This window comes from Adiantum capillus-veneris, chromosome 12 (genome assembly GCF_014529385.1).
Source record: "Adiantum capillus-veneris isolate H3 chromosome 12, ASM1452938v2, whole genome shotgun sequence".
Taxonomy (NCBI): Eukaryota; Viridiplantae; Streptophyta; class Polypodiopsida; order Polypodiales; family Pteridaceae; genus Adiantum; species Adiantum capillus-veneris.
Window position 1 is genome coordinate 56,760,821 of NC_140942.1, and position 15,251 is coordinate 56,776,071.

The window sequence follows — 15,251 nt, forward strand, 5'->3', positions numbered from 1 at the left end:
GCCAAATGACCTGTGGATCAAGCGACATTGATCTAACTAAACATTGCAGCCGCATGGAGTCAATATATCTTTGATTTCTTCACCACAAGGACGTTTCCTGAAAACATAACAAGAGCACGAAAAAGGGCTATAGAGTTGGAGGCTCGCGACTATAATTTAATTGGAAACCAACTCTATAATCAAGGAAAGGACAATCAACTTAGAATCTGTGCAAGTGAAAGTGAATACCTGCTGATTCTAGAACATGCACATGGAGGCATAAGTGGAGGCCATTTTTCAAGCGATAAGACGTCAAAAATTGTCCGGCAGGAATATGGTGGCCAGCATTGCATATGGATGCTGAGGAGTTTGTAAAGCGTTGTGACGCATGTCAGCGCACCAAGGTGCTGATAAAGAGAGATGAAATTCCACTACGGCCAATGATGGGAGCAAGGGCATTTGCAAAATGGGGCATTGATTTTGTGGGGACTATTTCACTCCCTGCATATCGCACCCATACCCAGTATATCATTGTGGCTACGGACTATCTCACAAAATGGGCGGAAGCTAAGGAATCAAAAAGCAGACGCACGAACCACTGCAAAATTTTTGTATGAGAATGTCTTTGTACGATACGGATTACCAATAGAAATTGTCAATGATCGATGAACACATTTTCTTAATGAAGTCATTGAATATCTTCTAGAGAAATTCATGGTCATACATAGAAAATCTGCTCCATATCATCCACAGGAAAATGGACAAGCTGAGGCCACAAATAAAACACTATGCACGGTTCTCACTAAAATTGTATCAGAGTCAAGGACAAATTGGGATCAGCAGTTACACTCAACACTATGGGCATACAAGGTAGCATACAAAACATCAATAGGAACAACATCGTACAATATGGTGTTTGGTCTAAATGCTATATTACCCATAGAGTTTTTAATTCCAACTCTACGAGTAGCAAAACGCTTAGAATGGACAGAACATGAGCTCTCTTCAAGAATAGATGGTCTTGAAAAGCTAGATGAACTTCGCTTACGAGCTGTAGCTTCGATCTATGCTAAAAAGAGAAGACAAATATAATTTTTTGACAAGCATGTGTGCACAAAAGAGTTCAAAACAGGTGATTATGTACTTGTTTATACCTTGAAGCAACATGCCAAGAAACTTAAAAAGCGAGGGATGGGACCCTTTGTGATTAGTGACCTATCACAAAGTGGAGCTGTCAAGCTTGCTACATTAGTAGGTGAAGGAATGCAAAATTGGATTAGTGGGTGTCGATTAAAGAAATATCATTTACCACTACCACAGGATATGCTTGAACAAATCCATCAAGAAAAACAACGGATGAAGGAGAAACAGAGGGTACAAGAAGAAGCTCAAGCAGAAGCAAAAGAACGCATTGCAAAAAGACGGCTTCTATAACAACAACAACAGTGTGGCTCACCTTTTCAAATGAATGCTATTCGACTAATGAATTTTGATGAAGACATAGTGGAGCCAATAATTGCAATCAAAGTGGGTAGAAATCAAGTTGAATCGATGGAATTGCTTGATTCTGGAGCTCAAGAAAATCTAATCTCTTATAGATTATACAAACAACTCAAGCCCACAAGTGAACTACATCCTACTCCACAAGTGCTGGAAAATAGTACATCACATTCGCTAAAAACATTGGGCTGGATTATATTGCATGTACAACTACATCAATATATTTACCCACACAAGTTTTATGTGGTCGAGGATGAAAGCACACAACACCCCATGTTGTTGGGACAACCTTGGCAAAAAGAGTATAATGTGCAGATAGATTAGAATGCAGATGCGGTCAAAATTCAGCATGCACAAGAAACACAGGTGGTAGCTTTTCCTCAGCAACCCTACAAGAACCAGATGGTAGCAACACAATCACTGGATAAAGAACCAAAAGGATGGGTGCCACTAAAGAACAACACGATACCCATGGCGACCAAACAGGGAACTGCCAACCATGTTCACTCCAACCATAAAACAACATCGACCGCAATCAAAAGATCAAGGTTAGAAACACGAGAAAAAAAAGTATGGGTGTGGAATGATAGAGGTGACATGGCAAACAAACCACAACACAACAGAAGAAGTCAACAGAAGCAGATAGTTCAACCAAGAACAAAGGGAATTAAAAAGATATGGATCCCCAAAGAATGCTCAGTAACAACTTAAGTGCAACTCGCATTTGGATCCCAAAACCAAAGCAACAGGGACTCCCTTTAGTACAAGCAACATCGGCATGGAGACACACACAACATAAGAAACCAACAAACCGATCTATGTGGTTGCCAATCAGCAGCAAAACAATGACAACCGCGGAAGTACCAATAAGCCTATAGAAATATCTACAACAAAACTACAAATGGAAAGCAAGAGAGACAAAGACTACGACCAATTTCAGCCATGACAATTCTCTACAAGGAGACAACCATGGCCATATCGACTGTAGTGACAAACCAAGCGACTTTTCCACGAAAGATGATCAAACAGAAAGCGGTGGAGTTACAACTTTTACTTGCAAAGAAAATCTGCCAACCAAATCAACAACAAACAAGAAACCTCAACAGCGAATGCCAATAACCATCTTGCTTATACCCTCCTCTTGCACAACATTAATTTTTCCATGCATTGACCGAGTATGCATCATGTAGGGCCACATTACAGGGCCAAGCATTAGCACACTTTTTCACTCCATACACGGCACATACACCGAGGTGATACCTTGTCGTCTGGGAGGACTCCGGCTAGGAGGGGGGGAGGCATTCTCAAATGCGGACCCAATGGACCCAAATGCAGCCATGAAGAATGAGTTAGAAGCCATGAAGAGAAATCTCGAGCAGGCAGAAAAGATAAATGCAGATCTAAACGACCTCCTAGTAAACATGGGAGAGCAAGCAGACGAGAAAAAGAAGACTCTTCAGAAGCAAATAGAAGAGCTGAGACGCCAACAGAAAACGGAAGAGCAGCAGTTTACCACCGGGCCAGCAGCCATGGAGGGTATTGACATAGAAAATGTGTTAGATCTAGTAGACACCACCATGTAAGAGGAAATCCTAGTGGGCCCTCACAAGAGCCACAAGATCTGACACAAGAAGAAGAAGAGAAGCTGCAAAAGGCCATAGAAGAGGCAATCAAAGACACAGCTAGAGAAGCATTGGAGTGGGAGCATAGGGTGTTTTAGTCGATGACTATTCAGAAGATAGATGCTAGTAACCTTCGGTGTAAATGGCTACAGCCCTCTCTCCCATATCCTCTGCTAAAATACGAAGCTTCCACAATCAACAAACGAATGAAGGAGTCAAGCTGATAGTGGACTCTCAGCCCAGGTGGAGAAAGGCATGGCTGACAAAGTATCCTCAATATCTAATTCATCTGGTAGAGGCACCTAAAGTGATCAGAGATAACCTCAGTTTTTTCCCTCTACCAAGGATGAGGACATGGAAAGCCCACGAGATGCTGCAGATAAGCCAACCGAATTGGCTAAATTACTCGAAGATACCAGGCTTGGAGGCATGCCAGAGAATAAGTGAGCAATACATGGTGAAAACCCTAAGGGGGGCCATCAAATTGTTCACTAGCTCAGGTGACCTATCTTGCAACATGATGAGAAAGATATGTAAAACACTTTCGGCAGTCTTCGAGACCTTCAAACCAAGCCAGGCGACAGACATTATCTTCTTCTTGCAAGATACATACAAATTTGCATATGATCTATTTGGTCAGCCTTCTTATGAGGTCATACATGCATTGTATCAAAGGATTATGTTTTTGCCATCTTATCACCTCCAGGCCTTTGAAGAAGCCTTCTACACCGGCTTCTTCACAATTAGCACAAACATATTTGGCCCGACGCTACTAGCTCAACATGCGAGATATGAGTCACTTCTCAAGATGAGAGAAAGCCTACGTTGAAGAAGCAGCTCAACTGCCATGTCGGGGATGACATGAACAAGGAGGGGGGGAGTGTTAGCAGCTGGACACACCCAACAAAGAATGAATGCTCGGTGGAACATTATTCTTTGTAATTATTCATTTATTGAGAAAAACCGACATTTCACCTTTGTAAATAGTGGGGCTTATAGAAGCTTCCAGATTGTATCCCATTTTTGACATTTAGATTTAGTAGATGGTCAAATTGAAACATTAGGGTTTGAGATTGTAAGGTATTTATACCACTTTTGACCTTAATGAAGAAAACCTTTGTCATTTTAAAAAAGTATTGTTTGTGAGTGAGCGTACTGTGTACGAGAGAGAGTGAGAGTTTCATCTTGACGCTACGCGTGTACCAATGGTCGTCGGAATCGAGAATGAAGAAGTGCAACGTGTTGCCCTTGACGAGAGCTATGCGCCGATACCTACATTGCAGGCGTACGGTCAGGTTTAGGAAGCTCGACGTACAAACTTCATCTGGTGATTCGGTGAGCATATGTTATTCATTTTTGCATTTCAGCATATCCACGCATTTGCATTGAGTAGAGCTCCTCATTAGGCACTTTAGATTTCGAAATGACGACTTGCAAATTTCGACCAGACATCCTACGTGATTTTGCACCAGGTGTTTAGGGTTGAGATTTTGGTTCATAGACCTTAGGAAGAGTGACCTATTGGTGTTAGTAGGGTCTCCTTCAAGTTCTGTGGCGTTTCGAGAATGTTTGATGGATATTCGGCTCTTGAAAGTCTTATAGGAAATCTTCTCTTATGCACTCTTGAAGGCTGTAGCTTAGACATTGGATAGAGACCTTTGTAGGAGTTAGTCGAGAGTTGGTCAAGTGTAGATTGACACCCTATGCTTGCTTCCACGTGCTTGCGGATCGAGCTTTGTCCTTAGCTGACAAATCTTGTTAGGTGAGTTCTCGCTATGCTGACGTTCGTCGCGGAATATCTGCCGATCCTCCCCTTTCTAGAATGATCACGTCCTCAAGGAACGCCACTTCCCTATACATTATGTGCCAGCTCTCGTTCACCGCATCACTCCTAGGGGTGATTTGTTACATGTGGTAGAGATATGTGTCAACACACTTAGGATTTCCAAGGCACTCTTTGTGAGTGCATGTGTACATAGCCAAATTTCAAGCCAATGAGGCCGCTGTTGAAGAGAAACACAGGCGTGAGAATGGAGACGAAGGGCCTTCAAAATTGTTAGGAAATAAGACGTAGCTAAATAGATATTTGAGTAGATTATTTAATGGAGAGAGATAGATTTCACACATAAAAGATTATAGAGTAGAGAGAGAGAGAGAGAGTACACATGATATACGTGGTTCACCCAATGTGGGTTACGTCCACAGGAAAGCAGCCACTCAATGGCTTTAGTACTTCAAAATAAGAAGTAGTTTACAAAGGGATTATACCCTTAATGGAGCTCCCGCCTTGCTTCACTCTCACCACCTCACACTCACCTTGTTGCATCAACTTCACACTATATAATGTGTGTAGAAATGGACTCCTTTTATAGGCCAAAAGGGTTTCCCTCTCTCATGAGAGGCAGCCATGTGTAGCCGCCCTTGTGCAGATAGGTCCAAATCAGACCCTCCAATCTGCCCATGTGTGGCCGCCCTTGAGAAGACAAGTCTGATTTTGAATTTGGCCATGGGCCATTGAATTCGGTCATTGGCCATCTGCCATTGACTTCTGACTAACGGCTACCGGCCAACCGACCAACCAACCGGTTATTTTCTGACAACTTTTTGGCCACAGTACGGCCATAATATTCCAATGAAAATGAATATTCCAGTGAAGCTCTCACTTCTTCATCAAAATTGATTTTCAGCGATCAAAGTTGACTTATGTTTGTGTTAAAGTCATTTAGGTGTTTTGCAACAACTGAACCATTCTCTGCCATCTTTAGATTGAACAAGTGCTTCATAAGAAATACCTTATTGGATGCTGATGGTTTCTCGTAGAAGTCATCAAGTGACTTCATCATGTCCTCCGTGGTCTTCATCTCCGAAACATTGAAGGCCACCATTGACACCAAGCTTAACCCTATTGTTCCCAGTGCCGTTCGATCAAGGAAAATACATGCTTCATCTGCCATTGTTGTGGGCTTCTTTGCAAGACCGCCTAGTGGCAAATAGAGGTCCTTCTGGTAGAAATAGTCTTCAATCTGCATCTTCCAATATTGGTAGTTTTTTCCGTTGAACTTCTCAATCTTGAGCTTCCGTTCCTTCGCCATAACTCCCACTCAATTCAGGGAATACTTTCCTTGAGATAACTTAGCTACGAGCAAACCTTGCTCTGATACCAGTTGTTAGGAAATAAGACATAGCTAAATAGATATTTGAGTAGATTATTTATAGAAAGAGATATATTTCACACACAAGAGATTATAGAGTAGAGAGAGAGAGAGAGTACACACGATATATCTGGTTCACCCAATGTGGGCTACGTCCACTGGAAAGGAGCCACTCAATGGCTTTAGTACTCCAAAACAAGCAGTAGTTTACAAAGGGATTATACCCTTAATGGAGCTTCCGCCTTGATTCACTCTCACCACCTCACACTCACCTTGTTGCATCAACTTCACACTATATAATGTGTGTAGATATGGCCTCCTTTTATAGATAGGTCCAATTCGGACCCTCCAATCCGCCCATGTGTGGCTGCCCTTGAGAAGACAAGTCCTCTTCTGAATTTGGCCACCGGCCATTGACTTCTGACCACCGGCCACAGGCCAACTGAACAACTGACGGGTTATTTTTTGACCACTTTCCGGGCGCCGTCCGGCCATAATATTCCGGCGAAAAGGAATATTTTGGTGAAGGAAAAAAAAAGTCTCGGGAGCTTCCGCCCCCGAGGCCCCCGAATTTTGGCCGTGAATATTTTGGTTTTCGACGAGTGATTTTTATTTCCGGCGAGTGATTTTCCTTCACGCACGATGGCTTCTCCTCATAATGGGGACCTCACAAATGTGCGTTTTTATCTCAAAAAATTACAAGGGGTAAATCATCCTCCATACTTAACAATCTCCCACCGGGAGACTGATCTCCAAACCAAACCTGTGACTGCTTTCCATCATGGCTTCTTAGCGTTGAATGTCGATTGAAGATGAGCAAAAGCTCAACTTCCGCTTGTTGACCACCTTTGTAAACATGTCTGTAGGATTTTCACTTGTATGCACCTTTCCTAGCTTTAGTTGTCCCTCTTCCAAAAGAGTGCATATGAAGTGAAATCTCACCTCAATGTGCTTTGACCTTGAATGAAAGGCTGAGTTCTTTGCAAGATGGATAGCGCTTTGGCTATCACTGTACAAGACACAATTGTCTTGTTTGAATCCAAACGCTTCTAAAAATCTGTAAAGCCACAGAATTTATTTGCTTGCCTCCATCATTGCTACATACTCTGCTTCCGTGGTAGAAAGTGAGACCAGTTTCTACAGCTTTGAATCCCAGCTTACTGTTGTGCCTCCAACCATGAAGACATAGCCAGTAGTTCTCCTTTGAGTATCTTTGTCACTTGCCATATCTGCATCAGCATACCCTTCTAGAAAAATATCACTTCCTCCAAAATACAAAGCATTTGTTGTTGTCCCTTTTAGATACCTAAGTATCCACTTCACAGCTTGCCAGTGTTCTTTACCGGGGTTTTCCATGAACCTAGTCACAACTCCCACTACATGTGTAATATCTGGCCTTGTCCATACCATAGCATACATTAGAGAACCTACCACTGCAGTATATGGACTTTTAGACATATAGGCTATTTCCTCTTGTGTCTTTGGACACATATCCTTAGTTAGTTTAAAGTGACTATCCAAAGGTGTAGAAAATGGTTTTGCATTTTGCATTGCAAACATTTCTAGTACCTTCTTGATGTGATCCTCTTGAGATAGCTTTAGGTGGATGAATTTCCCATCTCCCAAATTCTTCCTGTAGATGCAGTGATCCAAGTTGCATCTTGTGAATCCATGATCCAACATCCATCGATCAAACTTCAAGTACCATTGTCTTGATGCTTGTTTTAAACCATACAAGCTCTTCTTTAATCTTCAAACCATTTTCTCCTTACCTTTTACTTCATACCCCTAAAGTTGCCCTGAATTTTGGCCATGAATATTTTGGTTTTTTAGCGAGAGATTTTGATTTCCAGCGAGTGATTTTCCTTCACGCATGATGGCTTATCCTCATAATGGGAGCCTTACAAATGTGTGTTTTTACCACAAAAAATTACAAGGGGTAAATCAGACTCCATACTTAACAAAAATGGCCCACAAGGAGTGGAGTTAGAAATGACACAACGCCTCCTAGATTAGCTTCCCCACACCAGATGCCTATCCCCAAAGTGCCTATGCAAGAAGACTCTAAAGAAAAGAAGAAGGATGCAACAAAAGCTAAAGGAAAGGGTCCATCCTATAAACTCCAATCTGATATAGAAGTAGAAATTGATCTCAAAAATGTTTTGGAAGAGAGGACTTCCAGGAGTAAGGTTGAATTTACCTTGTGTGAGCTCCTTGACAAAGCAAAGAGGAAGTTTTATGAAGAAATACTTGATAGCATCAAGATAAAGCAACAATATCTTATTGAGTCTATCCATGTATAGGCTGAAGAAGATACTTCAAATGCACAGGGAATATAGGTCTATGGTGGCAAGGTGATGAAACTATTGTTGAATGCTACAAGTCTAGGGGAGGAGTAAAAAAGGTTCGCTTGTTGGATGATGAAGATGAAGCTGAGACCACTGAGTTATTACTGCAAGATTCATTGGGCAAGAGCAACTACTGAGACCCTAGTTAAAGCAGGAGACTTAGAAGAGACATTCATTGCGATGATAGATCATGGCTGGAAAATTAACCTCATATCAAAGAGTCTATATCAAAAAGGCAAATGGCCAATCGATATAAATCGTGGATGGATGGTCCGTGCAACAAACAACTCATTAGGGGAGCTATATGGAGCTTGTCCAAATGTAAGGGTGACTATAGGGGACGTGAAAGATGGTCAAAGTTTCTTTTTTCATGATATTTCTATGTACCCTCTTATCCTTGGGCAGTCATATATCATTGCTACTCGTATAGAAACAAAGGTAATGGACAATGGTTCAACTTATGTTAGGATAAGGAGTAGGGATTGGAATCATGCAGTCCGATTCCTTACTATTTGTGTGGACCAAGAAAAGAGCCGTGAAATTCTTAGACAGCAACGCTTGCCAAAGACAAACAAAGAATTCAAGGACAGTAGGGATCTGAGGGGGCCTGGCCATGTACCATTGTAGAGCGGTATTGCAGTGGTACAAGAAGGGAAATGTTCTCCCATGATGTATATGAAAAGGAGATGTTTTCTATAGGCTCTATAGGATTATCAGATTAAGAGCTATTGATTTTACAAAGTGTGAGGACTTGAAGCGGGGTGAAAGACAACATGTAAATATTGTACAGAAAGGTTTGAGAACCAATGGTTTGATAGAAGACGAGGAATGCATTGCAGGTGTGTGTGATGAGTGTTTTTTTAGATACCATGCAAGACTTGGAGTCTTTAGAGGATTGCAATTTGTGTGTTGGGAATGAGGTTGTGAAAATATGCTCCAAGAACTGTACAAAGTTATTGATGTGCGAGTGGATACTGAGTATAAGTCTGTGGCAAGAAAGTGAAGCCAGTGGAATTACCTCTACCAAAAGATTGCACAAATAAGATGGAACAAGATGCTTTGCAACCTAGTATTTGTGACCCAAGCAAGATTGGAGACAAGTTTATGCACGATTCCTTGAAGGAGCTAAAGGTTGGCTGCAAGGATAGTTTGAAATAAGTGGAAAAGATATTCTTTGAAGACATGCTTACATTTCAACCGCATGAGATAGGGTGTGTTGGTCCTTCCATTGTTTCTACTACGGTAATCTTCCCTATATCTCATGTACCTTGGAACTTGCAACCTATTCTAGTTCCAAAGATTCATTTGCCAAAACTCATTGAGTTGCTTAATAAAAAGTTCAAGATGGGTATTTTGAAGCCTTCGTGTGCTCCATATTGAAACAGATTGTTCACAATTCATAGAAAATTGGGTCTTTGCGGTTTATCTAGTATTTACAACTTGTCAACAAGGTTACAAATAGAATTCTGGGTATAGGATCAATTGTAGATGAGTTTGTTGAGGCATTTGCAAGAAGGGAGATATATTCTATGGGGGATCACTACTCAGCGTTATCATCATTTCCAACTAGTAATGAAAAAGCAAGGACTTGACTACCATGAGGACACCTTTGGGTCTAGTAAGGATGTGCACCTTAGTTCAAAGAGAAAATAATTCAGTTGTACATATGATGAATGGTATGAAGTCCTATATGACTTCATACTTCACACTACGATGCCCTTTCTTGATGATGTGCCAATCAAAGGATGAAATGTAAGTGATATAGATGTGGCTCTGGACTCAAGGGGTGATGCAAGTATGTGGAAAATCATATCAATGACTATGATAAGATTTTGTCAAGGTTGGAAGAGATGGACCTTACCTTGTCTGGGCAAAAATTAGTGTTTGGAGTGAATGAAGTTCTTATTGTAGGACATATGTGTAGTCTATGTGGTAGAAGGCCTTGTCCTGCAAAAACTGATGTAATTCAAAGAATGAAAGAGAAATGTATAAATGTGACCGAGCTTTGAAGGTTTTTGTGTGCATAGGTCTTTTATGTTATTTGGATTCGCATGTAGCAAAAACCTTTGCATCGTTTTTTGAGAAAGAACAAGAAGTTCCAAATAGAAGAAATGCATACCCATGCCATGAGAAAACTAAAGAAGTTGTTTCACTTTGAGGAAAGTAAACTATGAATGTGAAAGAAATGTGATTGTGACAGTGGATACTAGGCCCACATGAATTGGATGGGAGATTGGTCAAGATAATGAAGATGGTAAGCGATATGTAGTGAGATTTGGAGCAAAGGTCCTAAGTGCTTGTCAACGCAATTATCTACATGTGAAAAGGGAACTATGGGGAGCAATTATAGCCTAGAAATGTGATAAATATTATTTGATAGGTAAAAATGTAATACTAGAGACGGATTGTCTCTAGTATTACATTTTTACCTAAAAATGTAATCTCTAGAGACGGATTGACACAAGGAGAAAGAAGGGAGTACTTAGCAATGCTGCACAAATTCCCAAATCTTTTCATCACTTCATATGAAGAAATTGTTGAAAGAGAAAAAGAGAGCACAGAAATAGAACCCCAAAGTGTGTAGAATACACACATGAGATGATGTATATATAGAGGGGACCTGGGTGCCATATATAGAGAAGCCATATATTGAGTAGCTTCACATATAAGCTCAACACCCCCGCTCAAATAAGGGTCCCTAACTGTGGATGAAAAAACCCTTGGGGGATTAAGGGAAAAATCCACAGCTCTATATACACCCACCGTTATATTATAAAAATCATTGAATATACAAATGTTCATGAGGAGCTACATCACTCCTTTTACAATGAGTATTTTATGAGGAGCTACATCACTCCTTTTACAATGAATTTTTTATGAGGAGTTACATTACTCCTATCCCATCAAATACAATAATGAATACAAAGGCTCAATAAAGAGGTGTAAAGGCTATCGATTAGCTCGTAATCAGAAGTGTCTCCATGAATCTGCTATGTAGCTTGTCATCACTATCGTATCACCAAACATATCTTCATGTTGTCATCAATAAGACATCACCAAACATATCGTCATAAATCTTTTATTGTCACCAAGTTTGTCTTCATAAAATCAATTCTTTGATGAATCCTACATAGATCATATACTCAAAAAACCATAGTCATGAAAATTATTAGCATCGTTAGTGAAATACTTTACGTTCACAATGCCATAATACTTTACGTTCACAATGCCATAAGAGATGGTTCACGACGCCACTCTTTTGACGACATATATATGCACGAAAACATATGGTACATAGAGTATGAACATAAAAGTACAAGATACGTGATTAGGTGATGCAAATGATATGTGTATATACTAAATAAAACAACATTTATCAACGTAGTGATCAATGAATATCATCAAAGTATTAGCAAAACATCATCATTGTATCAGTAAAAATTAATAAATCATCATGGTATCAACAAAAAGCATCATGATATCACCGAAAATAATCATTGTATCAACGAAAAAACATCATGGCATCACCGAGAATAACCATGGTATCAACGAAACAACATCATGGTATCACCAAGAATAACCATGGTATCAATGAAACAACATCATGGTATCACCGAGAATAACCATGGTATCAACGAAACAGCATCATGGTATCAACAAAAATCACCATGGAATTAACGAAATATCATCATGGAATCACCGAGGATAACCATGGTATCAACGAAACATCATCATGGCATCACCGAGAATAACCATGGTATCAATGAAATATCATCATGGTATCAACAAAAATCACCATGACCAAAGTACTAACAAAACATCATCATGGTACCATCGAAACCACTATGGTATCAATGAGAAATTATCAATAAAACGACGAAACTATATCTCTAAAAGAATAACTATACGAGAATCAATGAACAAGAATATCATATAACAAAAGATTATGTACCAACAGTAGCTCGATAGAATTTGGACGATCATCAACTGCTCGATTGAATCGGAACGATATGTAACTGGCTTCTGCAGCAAAGTTACGTCAGTAACAAATATATGATTGATGAAGAAAAAATATAATTGAGAAGTTTTCAATTATGAGAAAAATCAAAAGCAAAAAGTAAAATTCAAACATATTCACAGTCCGCAAACGATAACCCAAAATCGGTGCAGAATTTAGAGAAACTTTCTTCTGCAAAGTTATAGACCACATCAATTCCGATGGCTCAAGCGAATAGTTTCTCATCGATTCCGATGCCTGCAGCGGCTAGTTTCTTCTGCAAATTTGTAGACCACATCAATTCCGGTCCCTCTCGCGGGTAGTTTCTACAAAATCGTTTTCAATTAGCAGAAAAATCAAAAACAAAAAGCGAAACATGCTTTTCAGACATGTACGCAGTCCGCGAACGATAACTCAAAATCGGTGCAGAATTTGAAAAAATTTTCTTCCGGTCCCTCTCGCGGGTAGTTTTTGCAAAATCATTTTCAATCAGGAGAAAACTCAAAAACAAAAAGCGGAAGTTTCTTTTCGGGTATGTACGCAGTCCGCGAACGACAACTCAAAATCGGTGTAGAATTTGAAAAAACTTCCTTCTGCAAAGTTGTAGACCACATCGATTCTGCTCTCTCTTGAGGATAGTTTCTGCAAAATCGTTTTGAATTAGCAGAGAAATCAAAAACAGAAAGCAGAGGTTGCTTTTCGGGTATGTACGCAGTCCGTGAACGATAACTCAAAGTCGGTGTAGAATTTGAAAAGCAAAATTTTACTTTTTGCTTTTCAAACATATTCACAGTCCGCGAACGATAACCCAAAATCGGTGCAGAATTTAGAGAAACTTTCTTCTACAAAGTTATAGACCACATCAATTCCGATGGCTCAAGCGAATAGTTTCTCATCAATTCCGATGCCTGTAGCGGCTAGTTTCTTGTGCAAAGTTGTAGACCACATCGATTCCGGTCCCTCACGCGGGTAGTTTCTGCAAATCAGTTTCAATTAGCAGAAAAATCAAAACATAAAATGAAACTTTCTTTTCACGTATGTATGCAGTCCGCGAACAATAACTCAAAATCGGTGCAAAATTTGAAAACATTTCCTTCCGATCCCTCTCGCGAGTAGTTTTTGCAAAATCATTTTCAATCAGGAGAAAACTCAAAAACAAAAGGCGGAAGTTTCTTTTCGGGTATGTACGCAGTCCGCAAACGATAACTCAAAATCGGTGTAGAATTTGAAAAAACTTCCTTCTGTAAAGTTGTAGACCACATCGATTCCGGTCTGTTCAAGAGGTAGTTTCTGCAAAATCGTTTTCAATTAGCAGTAAAATAAAAAACAAAAAGCGAAACATGCTTTTCAGGAATGTATGCAGTCCGCGAACGATAACTCAAAATCGGTGAAGAATGTGAAAAAACTTCCTTTTGCAAAGTTGTAGACCACATTGATTCCGATCTCTTCAGCGGGTAGTTTTTGTAAAATCATTTTCAATTAGCAGAGAAATCAAAAACAAAAAGCGGAACATGCTTTTCAGGCATGTACGCAGTCCGCGAACGATAACTCAAAATCGGTGAAGAATTTGAAAAAAAATCCTTGTGCAAAGTTGTAGACCACATCGATTCCGGTCTCTTCACGGAGAGTCTCTGCAAAATCGTTTTGAATTAGCATAGAAATAAAAAACAAAAACGTACTGCTCTCATACCATGTTGAGAGAGAAAAAGAGAGCACAGAAATAGAACCCCACAGTGTGTAGAATACACACATGAGATGATGTATATATAGAGGGGACCTGGGTGTCATATATAGAAAATCCATATGTTGAGTAGCTTCACATATAAGCTCAACAGAAATAAGGAGTTTTGTTGGGGATCCTGTGAATATCAAACGAGTTGAAGGGGAAAAGCCAATACGACAAAAATTAAGAAGAATGGGTAAGGAGAAAATGAATGATTTAAATGAAGAAGGGGATAAGCTTCTGGATGCAGGGTTCATTGTGCCAATTGAGAATGATAAATGGGTGAGCCCCGTAGTGGTCACTCCAAAGAAAGACGGGCGTTGGAGAGTTTGTATTGATGATAAGCCATTAACTGCAGTGACCAAGAAATATCCTTGCCCTTTGCATTTCATTGATCAACTTTTAGATGCAGTGACTCTCTTTGAAAGATATAGTGTCTCTGATGGTTATTTAGGATATTTTCAGCTTATCCTTGCTCTTGAAGACCGAAAAAAGACTACTTTTATCACGCCATGGGGTTGTTTCTGCTTTTGTTGCCTTCCTTTTGGGTTGACAAATGTGCCCATTGCTTTTGAAAGAAAAGTAGATTGTGTCCTTACCCCGTTCCTTGGGAAGTTTGTCAAAGGGTTTATAGATGATTTTTGTGTATATAGTTCAAGGAAAGAGCATGTTCAAAAGCTTGAAATGAATTTTGCAAGGTATGATGAATGTGGGGGTCGGTTAAACCACAAAAAATGTCATTTGGCATAGCCAAGGGTGAGGCTTCTAGGATTAAAGCAGATCCAGAGAAAGTGGAAACTTTGTTGTTGCTATCATCTCCAAAAGATACCAAACAGTTGGCCACTTTCATACAGAAGGTTAAATATCTGTCTCTTTTCATACCTTTGACATCACATCTACTAAATCCATTGTAAAAATAGTAAAGAATAA